Genomic DNA, 13728 nt, shown 5'->3' with positions numbered 1-13728 from the left:
TTATTTTTCTTTAAAATACATTTTATTTATTTGTTTGAGAGAGAGTGAAAGAATGAGAGATAGAGAGAAAGAATGGGTGCACCAGGGCCTCTAGCCACTGCAACTGGACTCCAGACACATGTGCCTCCTTGTGCATGTGGCTGATGTGGGTCCAGGAGAATCAAATCTGGGTCCTTTGGTCTCAAGCAAGCACCTTAATTGCTAAGTCATCTCTCCAGCCCAGAGTTTTATGTTTCTTAAGCTGCAATTGTTGAAGATATTACCACCCTTATAAGTGGGCCAACTATTTTGCAATGGGACAATGGAAATGATGTCTTGAGGATGAACAATGGAAGGCTCAAGTTAGTGAGAATACAAATTCTTTTTTTATCAACGTTTTTATGAGAGAGAGAGAAAAGAGAGAATTGGCACACCAGGGCCTCTAGCCACTGTAATTTAACTCCAGATGCGTGCACCGCCTTGTGTGTATGTGTGACCTTGTGTGTCTGGTTTACGTGGATTCTGGGGAGTCAAATTTAGATCCTTAGGCTTTGCAAGCAATTGCCTTAACTGCTAAGCCATCTTTCCAATCCTGCAAATTCTTTTAAAAGATATGGCTTGAAGGAAGACTGGCGAAGGAGTATCCTTCTCTTCAAGATCAAGCTTTATTTCCCCTTGTATTTAAAAATTTGGCTATGCTGCAAACCTGGAACTAGTTTTGGTTGAGAGCATGACAACTCAGGGGAGCGGATCATGAAGTGTGCATGGTTCCAGGAGCTGCTGAGATGTGGCAATGTGAAGCAGGGTTGAAATCTGTTTATGAAGGCCAAGTAAGGCAATTGTCTGGAGCTATGAAGAAGAACCATGCTTTACAGTGTAGACCTGAGGATGTTTTATATATGCCAGGACTATGGAATGGCATCCAAGGAGAGCTTCGAGCTTACTATGAAATTTTCCTTGGGCTATGATCAGCCCAACTGGAGGGGTGTAATTGGAAACCCAGAGTCTTCTTCATCATTGGCTATGGATGCCCTCCAAATTGACCTCTAAACATTTATTTTTATGCCTATATATTGGTATTGCTCTCAGTTTTGGTTAGAAATGGTGGTGACTACTGGGGAGATTCAGAACTCATCAATGTACAGTTAGTTGAGTGCTCAGCACTCAGACATCTCTATAATACCCTGAAAAGGCCAGGAATGAAAAGGTAGCTGAAGAAATGTAAGACTAGGAGGAGGAATTCTGGGGAGTTGAACTTGGGTCCTTAAGCTTTGCAATCAATCACCTTGACTGCTAAGCCATCTCTACAGCCCTGAAAATTCTTGGAATGCTGTCTTCCAGATAAAAAGTGGCCATTGCATTCATGACCTCACTGCAGCTGTTGTTACCTGGAAGTATTTATGTAATATTGGGCTCATCAACATGTTGTCATGAATGCTGGTAAAAGGAAAAAAAAAATGACATCAAAATGGAAGATGGACTACTTGGAAAGAAGAAGGGGTTCAGTGAAAATGGGGTGGGAGAGAAGGGACAAAAGAAAGCCATAGGAAGGAATTATAATCAAAATACATTGTGCATATGTGTAACAATCATCAATAGAATCAGTTTTTTTTTTTTTTTAAATAAGAGGCTGGGCATGGTGGTACACACTTTTAGTCCTGATGGAGTCACTGCTTGGATTTTGCCAAACTCAGAGAAGAGCTGAAACCAAATACCAGCACTCAGGAGGCTGAGGTTGGAGGATTGCTATGAGTTTGAGGCCAGCCTGAGAATATAGTAGTAAATTCCAGGTCAGCCTGGGCTAGAGTGCGATCCTCCCTCAAAAAACAACAACAAGAACCAAAATGAACAAACGAAAAACAAGAAAGGATGTAACTTCTTGTCTCCTTCAAAACTAGTCAAACTACAGCAGTGACATCAAGTGGTGGCTTTAGGGCATTATTATTTCTTTCCAACTAAAAAATATATTCAACATCTGTTTTCCTTGTTTTGTTTTTGAGGCAGGTTCACTATGGCCTATGCTGACCTAGTACTCACCCCATAACCTAGGCTGGCCTCACAGCAATACAATCTACCTCAGCTTTCAAGTGCTGGGATTAAAGGTGTAAACCATCATATCTGGTTTACGTGTCTTAGATAAAGAAGTTATTTTTCTTCTCCTTATCTCACATTGCCTAGAGACTTTATTATTTGGTCACTAGAAATGCTAAAAGAATGAAGAAAAAAAAAACAATATACCAAACACAAAACTGCCATGTGATCTTTTGAGTGCTGGCCAATATAAGCTTCTTTATTTGGTTGGTTTTAGAACCAGAGGTTTCAATGGATTGGAAAAAAAAATCTAAACTCTACATGCAAAAGCTAGGATAATACTATAGAAACTGTCAGTGTATTTCAAACAACATGACTCACAATCAGGGCACACAGTAGACCTAACTAGAGTGAGGATACCTTTGCCTGATGGCGAGAAAATTCTATGAAACTGTGACGGAAGGACCAGACTCCCTTTAAACCATCCTGATGAGATGAAACTAGGAAGAGGAGCAACATTCAAAATGCTTGACCAAAACTGAAAAGCTAACACAGCTGAGTTGGTAGAGTGCTTGTCTAGCATGAACCAAACTCTGGGTTCAGTCCCTAACACTACATATATTGGATGTGGATGTGGATGCCTTGGGATGCACTTGGGAGGCAGAGGCAAGACGATTATAAATTCCAGATCATCCTTGGCTATATAATGCGTTCTAGGCTTGCCAGGGTAAAACAACAATAACAGATTCCAAGCACACAAACAAAAACCTATCAAAGCAAAAAGTGAAGTAAAAGCAGATTAGGTAGCACTACATAAATATGTTTTTAAAAAGTAGATTTGGGTGGTTTGTGCTAAAACAAATTACAATTAACTAGGTTCTTATAAGAACATTTTTTAAGCTAGTCATGGTGGCAAACACCTTTAATCCCAGCACTTGGGAAGCAGAGGTAGAAGGATCATCATGAATTCGAGTCTAGCCTGAAACTACAATTCCAGGTTAGGCTGGCCTATGCAAGACCCTACCTTGAAAACAAAACCCAACACAAACTCAAAAACAAAAATATCCCCATTTTTTAATAAAAAGAATTGCGGGCTAGAGAGATGGCTTAGCACTAAGGCACTTGCCTGAAAAACCTAAGGACTCAGGCTCAGCTCCCCAGAAACCATGTACGTCATGCAAAAGGTGACACACACCTAGAGTTTGGTTGCAGTGGCTAAGGCTCTGGCCGGCTAATTCTCTCTCTCCCTCCTTCTCTCATGGAAATAAAAATTTTAAAATAGGGGCTGGAGAGATGGCTTAGTGGTTAAGGTGCATGCCTGTAAAGCCTAAGGATCCAGGTTTGATTCTCTAGATCTCACATAAGCCAGATGTAAATGGTGGAACATGTGTCTGGAGTTTGCAGAGGTTAGAGGTCCTGATGTGCCCATTCTCACTCTCTCTGTAATAAATAAATCAAAATAAATCTTAAAATTTTTTAAACAAGGAATTGAAAAACTTATTTAAAAATGACTTCATTAAAAGTTTAAAATGTGGGGAAACCCTTGATCCCACTCAAATCATTCCTAAATCAGGATAGCATGAAAATTTTTAATTTAAAACTGTTCCTGTTGGAAATGGTAAAAGACAATGTCCATACACATTATTTGCACTCATGAGAGAAAGTGAAGCAGGATTGTAATGTTCCTGCACCATCCAGAATTTGTAGCTTAATTACTACATTAAACAGGGATGAATAGGACCTTTAGGTCCAACCAAGATAAACTGTTCCTATATTACATTCTTGGTTGAATTCCTAGGTATTCAAGTGACATTGTACATTTATGTCCCACTGGTCTTTTGGACTCATTCCTGTTTTCTTCTGTCTGTATCATCACCAAGTTCATTAGAAGCCATTTTTTCTATGTTTTAAATTTTATTTGTAAGCAGAGAGAGACATAGAGAAGACACACACACACACACACACACACACACACACACAAACACACACACACAGAGAGAGAGAGAGAGAGAGAGAGAGAGAGAGAGAGAGAGAGAGAGAGAGAGAGAGAGAGAGAGAGAGAGAGAGAGAGAGAGAGAGAGAGAGAGAGAGAGAAAGAGAAAGGTTGGGTGGGTGGGCCTCCAGCCTCTGCAAACACACTCCAGACACATGTGCCACTTAGTTGTGCATCTGGCTTTATGTCAGTACAGGGGAGTTGAATTCAGGTCATGAGGGTTTGCAGGCAACTACCTTAACTGCTGAGCCATCTCTCCAGCCTTAGAAGCCATTTGTGAATGCAGCATGGTAATGGGATGTGGCCAGTGAAATTTACTTACACTATTTCATTTGTGATTGAACTTTCAATGAGAATAGCTAGCAGCTATCCAGGAACCCTAATGTCACAGTAAGCAGAAGCAAATGTCACCTTCAAACCCAGGCCCCAGTGACCCATTTCTCCTAGCTAGGCCATGGTCTCAAAGGTTCTATAACCACTCCCTACCACATTCCCAGAAATCAAGGCCAACAGCTGGGGCAAAGTGTTCAAACACATGTGTATGGAGGGTATTTCACATTCAAACCAGAGCAGGCATAGATCCTGTCCATGAAGGCTACACCCTCATGACGTAACCTCCCCTCTTCATACCATTATGTTGGAGGTTAGGATTTCAATGTATGAATTTTAGGGTGCTATGATCATTCCATTGTAGGTTTTTTTTTTTTTTTACTTCAAAGATCAATAGTATTTTTAGAATGTTGGATGCAGTAGATTATGCCTATAACCCTAGCACTTAAGAGAGGGAGGTGGGAGGAGTAAGAGTTCAAGGCAGCTTTGGTTATACAGTGAGTTTAAGGCCATTCTAGGCTGTGATAGTTAAGGTGTGGCCAACTTGATCTGTTTAGTAATCCACAGAAATCCCTTTTGGGTGGGTCTCAGAGGTTGCTTCCAGGAAGGATCAACTAAAGGAGGAAGTCCTTCCTCCAGAATGAGCCCTTCCCCCAGAGCGGGTGGCCCCACTCAAAGGGGGACTTCATATAAGGAAGTTCTGGGTAAAAAGAGCCTTCCCTTCCTCCCTTCCTCCCTTCCTCCCTTCCTCCCTTCCTCCCTTCCTCCTTTCCTCCTTTCCTCCTTTCCTCCCTTCCTCCCTTCCTCCCTTCTTCCTTCCTCCCTCCCTCCCTCCCTCCCTCCCTCCCTCCCTCCCTCCCTCCCTCCCTCCCTTCCTTCCTTCCTTCCTTCCTCTTGGCTGCCAGAGCTGCTCGCTGCCTTCCAGTGTGGATTGAAGACCAGTGAGCACTGAAGACCAGTGTCAACTTAAGACCTGCTTGGATTGTGGCTCCTCAGGAAGCCTCCAGGCCTTCTGGGCCATCTGCAGTGCCGGGTCAGGACTGCTGAGGCATCTGGCCATGTGGACTGAGAAGCTGCCAGGTTCTGTGATTCTTGGGTCTGCAACTGCTATAAGCTAATCCAATAAATTCCCTTTTAAAAATAATTCATTCTAGCAGTTCTGTTCCTCTAGAGAACCCCGACTAATACATATGCTATATAACACATTGTCTCAATCTCCCTCCCCAAGAATGTTTATGAGTACATCCTACTTTATATAACTCTAAATAGACACCCAATTTTATAGGAGAGAAATTAAGACATAGTTTTCAAGTACTTTATTTTATAATAAAAGACTTATTAAAAATTTCCTCTTTATAGTGATCTTGTCAATACATATACTATGTCCAAATTCATAAAAATTTGATATACACACATTTTTTTATTTTTAAGAAATGCACTAGCTAATAAGACACTTAAATTACAAACAAAAGAAAGAAAGGAAATTGGGCAATTAATTAGTGTGCCACAAGAGAAGTCTATTTAAGTTTCTCAGGTCTGTGGCACCTCAAAACATTGACATCAGAATAATACTCAATTATAAAGAAAAATTCCCATAGGAAATGAAATTATTCCTCATCTCAGGGACCATAATTTTGTAGGCTGAACCAACAGATTTGGTCAAAGATGATCTGGATGTGGAGATTGGCCACTAATCACAGTCCACCTACATCAGAGTGGGAGCTGCAGAAGAAATTCATTAACTCACAGGAAGCTCTTTGCTTTTCCTATGTATTTCTTAATGTAATTTTAGTTATCTTTTACTCATTATTTTTGGCCCATGATACTAAAATTTGAGAACAAAAGGAGATGAGCATTACATTCCAATAGTTGGTCTTAAAACCTTTAAATCAGGGGAAAGAACTGACTCTCACTTCAGCTCCTTGATGCTTACTAATCAGAAAAACAAGTAGTGGGCAGAGACATTTAGAAAACTGTCAGAAGAAGAAAGCATTTAAAAGCTAAAGACATCAGTCAGCTGATGTGGTGGATTGTGGACTTGCTGCTGCAGACACTTTAATGATCCAAAGGAGTAAGCAGGAGAGAACACTCATGAGTTGTCAACTATTTTTAAGCTAAATGTTCTAAGACTCATGAATGACTAAGTAATGAGGCATCAATCTGGAAGGCCTCTGTCCTTCATATTTATATGTGAATAATTGTGAATAAGTATTTTTCTTTAGCTTCTGAGTAATACAAAGTTCTAAGCAGAAGGAAGAATTCTTTGATTTGCTTTACAATCTTCAGAGCACTTCTTGATCAAAATATTGGAATCTGTATCAATCCTTATGAAATTATTTAAAGGTCCCAAATAAAGGGCCGAATATTTAATTTTACCCAGTGAAGTGTTAAAATGAACAAAATTCTATCTTCTTGGACTACAGTTGAAAATATAAAATATGTATTATAGTCAGTAATAAGTAACGAGTCATTCTATAAGAACTCCCCTACCCCCACTAAGTATGCATTAGGCCCCTACTAATCATGAGATACAGCTAAGCAAGATGGGAGTAGGAGGCATTTGTGGATGGCTTAGTTTTCTTTTTAGTAATAAATGGAAGTTAAGAAATGAGTGACATGATCAGATTGGTACTTTGGGAAGGTGTAAGTGACAGGGGCAGAGAATGAAACTGAAGGTTGGGCCACTGGTGAATGTGATGGCTAAAGAGTTGGTGAGGAATGAGGTTGAATCGTGAACTATTGCTTTGTCTTTTTTCTTTGTATTTAGGAAGATTGAATTCTCAAAACAAGTAGTTGAATACATGTTGGTTATTTCTATTTTAATTATTTAACTTTATTAATTTATTTGCAAGCAGAGAGAGAAGAGAGACAGATAGAGATTGGGCACGCCAGGGCCTCTAGCCATTGCAAATGAACTCCAGACACATGTGCCCCTTTGTGCATCTGGCTTATGTGGGTCCTGGGGAACTGAACCTGGGTCCTTTGGCTTTGCAGGCAAGCGCTTTAACTACTAAGCCATCTCTCCAGCCTGCTGTTGGTCATTTCTTGAGGAGAGGAAGTTGTCAAAAATGAAGATGGTGAAGTCTTAATAGTGGGGCTAAGATTGAATTCACTCTGCTCCCATCAGCACTTGGTCATTCTTTCGCTTGTGCTAAAACTGTTCATGGCACATGCTTCCCTTAGTTTCTTAGAGGATCCCAGGATCAACACTATTCATAGCACATGCTTTTCTCTGTTCTTTAGGGATCCAAGGCTTATGATCCTTGTGTCATGCTCCCTCACTTTCTTCCCTCCATTGCCTTTGCAACGAGTTTCTGAGTCTTGTTCTTTTGCTTGGACAATAGCAATGAACTCCTAGTGTCTGGAGTTAACAGGATATTTTAGCTTGCCCTCATTCTTTCATACATGCTACCAATCATTTCATTTTAATCTTAAAATCATAAGCTTAATGAAAATTCAAATAGCTCTGTTCTAATAGTTGTATTGTTTCTCCACTTAGATTAAACATTAACTCACTGACTTTGGCATGTAAGACTTTCAGGACCCCACCCTCATTTTTTAATTTTTCTACAACATTCTTGATTTGTTTTTAAGTTTAGAAAGTGTTTATTATAGAGAATTATAGAGTTTAAGAGACAGAAAGAAGGCAGAACTCCTGTAAAGCAGAAGGGGTCTCAAGCAGATAATCCCAACAACACTGGATTCATATTCATGCAAATATATATTGTTGGTGACTGACTAAATCTTAGTCAAGTTGCTAATTCTAAAGCACAGAAAAGAATGAATCTTGATCTAGTGCTACCTACCTGCAGCCTATGAAGACCCTCTGGGAATCAGGAAAAAATTATCATTTTTAAGTATACAAGAAAATTTACTGAGATCTGGGGAAAAGTTTATAGTAAAACCATAGGGACAACGGCATTGACTACAGTGGCCCTTTGGGTGTGATGAATTTGGCAATGACCATCATGTGCAATCACATGAAGGAGTCTTCAGTGTTGCCTGCGTTCAGGAAAAATCATATTTCATCAAGGAAGAAAGAAACATGGTCAAGAGCACCAAATGCTGCAGAGGCAGAGGAGATGTGAGACTAAAGGATGCATAAGTAGCATTTAAAAGGATCACAGGTGGGCTGGAGAGATGGCGTAGTGGTTTAGGCACTTGCCTACAAAGCCAAAGGATTCAACTTTGATTCTCTAGGATCCGTGTAACTAAGATGCACAAGGTGGCACACGCATCTGGAGTTTGTTTGCAGTGGCTGGAGGTCCTGACATGCCATTCTCTTTATATCTGCCTCTCTCTCAAATAAATCAATAAAAATAATTATTAAATATTGAAAGGGTGACTGGTGAATTCTTTCAGGGACAAACTCTCCTGATATAGCCTAAACTGGCCTTGAACTTGCAATCCTCCTGTTTCTGCCTCTTGAGTGCTAGAAATATGGGTTTGTTACAATCATGCCCAGACATTGGTGATTTTATTGAGGTTGAAATTTCATAATCTGTAAAATCTGTTGGAAAAATTCTACAGAGATCTAACTCCCATTGTCTTTCCAGTTTTAGATGTGGGAAATATATATGAAACATTGCAGTACCCACCTGTACGTTCAGCATCCAGGACTAAGAAATGGGTGGAGGCCAGCCTGGGATATAGAGTGAGACCTTATCTTAAAAAGAAAACAATCAAAAAAACTCAACTGTGGTGGTTTGCTTCAGGTGTCTCCCATAAACTTAGGTGTTCTGAAAGCTAGGTTCCCAGCTCATGGCAATAATCCTCCTGGAGGCAGTGTATTGTTGGGGGTGGGCTTATGAGTATTTCAGCCAGATTCTTCTTGCCAGTGTTTGGCACACTCTCCTGTTGCTGTTGTCCATATGATGTTGGTGAGGAGGTGATGACCACCCTCTGCTCATGCTGTCATTTTCCCCTGCCATCATGGAGTTTCCCCTTGTGTCTGTAAGCCAAAATAAACCTTTCCCCCCCCCTCACAATCTGCTCTTGGTCAGGTGCTTTCTGCCAGCAATGCGAACCTGACTGGAACACTAACCAACCAATAACCCAACCAACTGAAAGAAAAAAGAAACAAAAAATAAGTGGGAAACTGAGTCATAAGAATTTACAGTATTTTTCTAATCTCTGAGAGTACTATTTCATACTTTACATTTCTTTTAGTCTTAATTTTGTGACTTTTATTATTGTTTCTTGAAGAGAATTTCCCTAGATTCCCTTTCTTAATGGCTTCAACTAAGGGAATGTGAAAAACCCAATGACCAAATTTTGATAAGCAGAACTGATTATTAGGAGATTATGTTAGTTAGTCTTTCATTGCTGTGACAAATGACTAGAGACAATCATGTCACAGCAGGAAGGTTTAGGTGTTGGTACTGGTTCCTGAGGATTCCATGTAGGGTCAGCTGGCTCCATTTCTTTGGGTCTTCTGTCTTTCTCAATAGGATCTCACCCAATCTGGGATAAAATGTACCTCATTTTCCCAAGAGCTGGCACCACCATGCCCAGCTTTTTTTTTTTTTTTTTAGATCTTCTAATTCATTTTCATCCTTCAGACCTCTTTTGAAAATTCACTATCTCTTTAATATCTTTCCTAAAATAGACATTAAAATATATACCCAGGTGTAATTTTTTAAAATTAATTTATTTTTATTAACAACTTCCATGATTGTAAACAATATTCCATGGTAATGCCCTTCCTCCCCCCACTTTCCCCTTTGAAACTCCATTCTCCATCATATCCCCTCCCCATCTCAATCGGTCTCTCTTTTATTTTGCTGTCTTAATCTTTTCCTCTTATTGTGATGGTCTTGTGTAAGTAGTGTCAGGCCCAGTGAGGTCATGGATATCCAGGCCATTTTATGTCTGGAGGTGCACATTGTAAGGAGTTCTACCCTTCCTTTGGCTCTTATATTCTTTCTGCCACCTCTTCTGCAATGGACCCTGAGCCTTGGAAGGTGTGATAGAGATATTGCAGTGCTGAGCAATCCTCTGTCATTTCTTCCCAGCACTATGATGTCTTCTGAGTCATCCCAAGGTCACTGCCATCTACCAAAAGTGAGAGTAGCATTAATATATTGGTATTATCAAAGAGAAATGCTTACTGGGCAGTTTGATAAGCATAATATATACATTTAGCCAGACAGCAGCAGATATTACACCCCTAGGGCTCATGACAACCCCTATTGTAGGTTTTTAGCATCAGGAATGTATTCCCTCCCATGGAGCGGGACTCCAGTCCAATAAGAGGGCAGTTTGTTTCCACCATGACAGACATGCCACTATTGAACCTGTCCCCTGGGTCATTTGGACTGGCTGGCAAAATATAAGGCTTGCACTGTCCACTGTTGAGTATCTTCACTGGTAATTACTCTCTATCCCATTGAACTGCATGCAGAATTGCTTCTTCAGCTTTCTGTCAGCTGGTCTATATGGAGGAGGTTATCAGCTCAGTTCCAGCAGGATTTTTCGGTGGCCTTGCAGCCTAAGTATGTGGAATCATCAGCAATAGGGTCTTACCATCTATTCCTAGTGGGAAACCAAGGGCCTCGGCAATGGCCTGTAGTGTTTTGGAGCATCAGGGACCTTCCTGACCAAGAATTCACGAGAAGGTATCCCATACCTGGCAATGAAAAATTTCTAGTAACCATCTATGGCTCCTGAGTGTTCCATTGTCCAAACACGTAGGTTTTCATATAATTTATTTACATCCTCTTAGATTTTAATTAGCTCTCCCTTCACCTTTCCTTTACTCAATCTCTTTCCCTGACCTCACTTAGGCTTTTTCACCCCAATTGATCTATTCTTCTACTTACACATATATAATGTCATCCTATTAAGTATCCCCCTCCCTTCCTTTCTCTGCCATTTCTCCAGCCCCCTTTATATTTCTTTTGTAGCTTACTGGCCTCTGCTATTGAGTTTTCTTCCTACTCACACAGAAGTCCAGTCATCTATAGCTAGGATCCACATATGAGAGAGAACATGTGACTTTTAGCTTTCTGCACCTGGGTTACCTCACTTAGTATAATCCTTTCCAGATCCATCCATTTTCCTGCAAATTTCATAGCTTCAGTTTTCTTTACTGCTTAGTAGAACTCTATTGTGTAAATGTGTCATATCTTCATTATCCATTCGTCAGTTGAGGGACATCTAGTCTGGTTCCATTTCCCAGCTATTATGAATAGAGTGGCAATAAACATGACTGAATAAATATCTCTAAGGTAGTGAGATGAGTCCTTAGGATATATGCCTAGGAGTGCTATAGCTGGGTCATATGGTAGATCTATTTTTAGATGTTTTAGGAAACTCCACACTGATTTCCACAATGGCTGGACCAGATTGCATTCCCACCAACAGTGTAGAAGTGGTCCTCTTTTTCTGCATCCTTGGCAGCATTTATGGTCATTTGTTTTCATGATAGTGGCCAATCTGACAAGAGTGAGATGGAATCTCAACATAGTTTAAATCTGCATTTCCCTGATGACTAGGGATATAGAACATTTTTTTAGATGCTTATATGCCATCTGTATTTCTTCTTTCGAGAACGCTCTGTTTAGTTCCATAGCCCATTTTAATTGGGATGTTTGATTTCTTTTTTATAAGTTTTTGAGTTCTTTGTATATCCTAGATATTAATGCTCTATCAGATGCACAGCTGGCAATTTTTCCCCCCATTCTGTAGGTTGCCTCTTTGCTTTATTCACACTGCCCTTTGTCATACAAAATCTCTGTAATTTCATGAGGTCCCAGAGGTTTGTCTGTGGCTTTATTGCCTGAGCAATTGGGGTTATATTCAGAAGGTCTTTGCCAAGACCAATATGCTGAAGGGTTTCCCTTACTATTCTCTTTAGCAGTTTCAGAGTTTCAGGTCTGATATTAAGGTCTTTAATCCATTTCATCTTAATTACTTTGCATGGAGAGAGAGAAAGATCTACTTTCATCCTTCTACAGATACATATCCAGTTTCCCCAGCAACATTTGCTAAAGAGGCTGTCTTTTCTCCAATAGTATCTTTGGCATTTTTATTGAATATCAGGTGGCTATAGCTACCTGGACTTACATCTGGGTCCTCTATTCTGTTCCATTGATCTACATGTCTGCTTTTGTGCCAGTACCATGCTGTTTTTGTTACTATGGCTCTGTTTCATAGGTTAAAATCAAGGTTGGTAATACCACCGGGGTCCTTAGGCTTCACAGGCAAGCGCTTAACCGCTAAGCCATCTCTCCAGCCCACCACCAGCCTTATTTTTGTTGCTCAATATTCTTTTAGATATTAGAAAATTTTTGTGCTTCAAAATGAATTTTTTGGATTTTTTTTTTATTTCTGTGAAGAATGCCATTGGAATTTTGATGGAGATCGCATTAAATGTGTAGATTACTTTTCATAAGGTTGCTATTTTCACAATATTGATTCTTCCAATCCAAGAACAAGGGATGTCTTTCCATTTCCTAGTTTCTTCTGCAATTTTTCACTTGAGTGTTTTAGTTTTCATTGCAGAGGTCCTTTACTTCTTTAGTTAGATTTATTCCAAGGTATTTTATTTATTTATTTATTTATTTTTTTGATGCAGTTGTGAATGGGAGTGTTTCTCTGATTTCATCCTCTTTGTGTTTGTTGTTAGCATATAGGAAAGCTACTGATTTCTCTGTGTTTATTTTGTATCCTGCTACATGGCTATAGGTTTTTAAAAATTTTTGTTTATTTTGAGAGGAACAGAAGAGAGACAGAGAAAGGGGTTAAAAGAGGGAAAATAGGTACAACAGAGCCTCCATCCACTGCAAACAAATTCCAGATACATGCACCACCTTGTGCATCTGGTTTATGTAGGTACTCGGGTATTAAGCCTTGAACCAGGTTCCTTAGGCTTCACAGGCAAGCACTTCACTGCTAAGCCATCTCTCCAGCCCAGCCTATTAGGTTTTTATCAGCTCTAACAGTTTGCTGGTAGAGTCCTTAGGGTCCTTTATGTATAGAATCATGTCATCTGCAAATAATGATAAATTGATCTCTTCCTTTCCAATTTGTATCCCTTTTAGGTATGTCTCTTGCCTTATCAATATGGTTAAGACTTCCAGTTCTATATTAAATAAAAGTGGGGACAGTGGGCACCCTGTCTTGATCCTGATTTTCATGGAAAAATCTTCCAGTTTTTCTCCATTTGGTAATATTTTGGCTGTAGGCTTGTGATAAATAGACTTTATTATGTTGAAATGTGTTCTGTCTATTCCCAGTCTCCATAGGACTTTTATCAAGAATGGATGTTGGGTTTTGTCAAATGCTTTCTCTGCATCTAATGAGATGATCATGTGATTTTTGTCCTTCAGTCCATTTATATAATGTATTGTATTTATTAATTTGCATATGTTGAACCATCCCTGCACCTCGGG

Source organism: Jaculus jaculus, chromosome 5 (assembly GCF_020740685.1).
Source record: "Jaculus jaculus isolate mJacJac1 chromosome 5, mJacJac1.mat.Y.cur, whole genome shotgun sequence".
NCBI classification, from domain to species: Eukaryota; Metazoa; Chordata; class Mammalia; order Rodentia; family Dipodidae; genus Jaculus; species Jaculus jaculus.
This window is presented reverse-complemented; position numbering follows the sequence as displayed.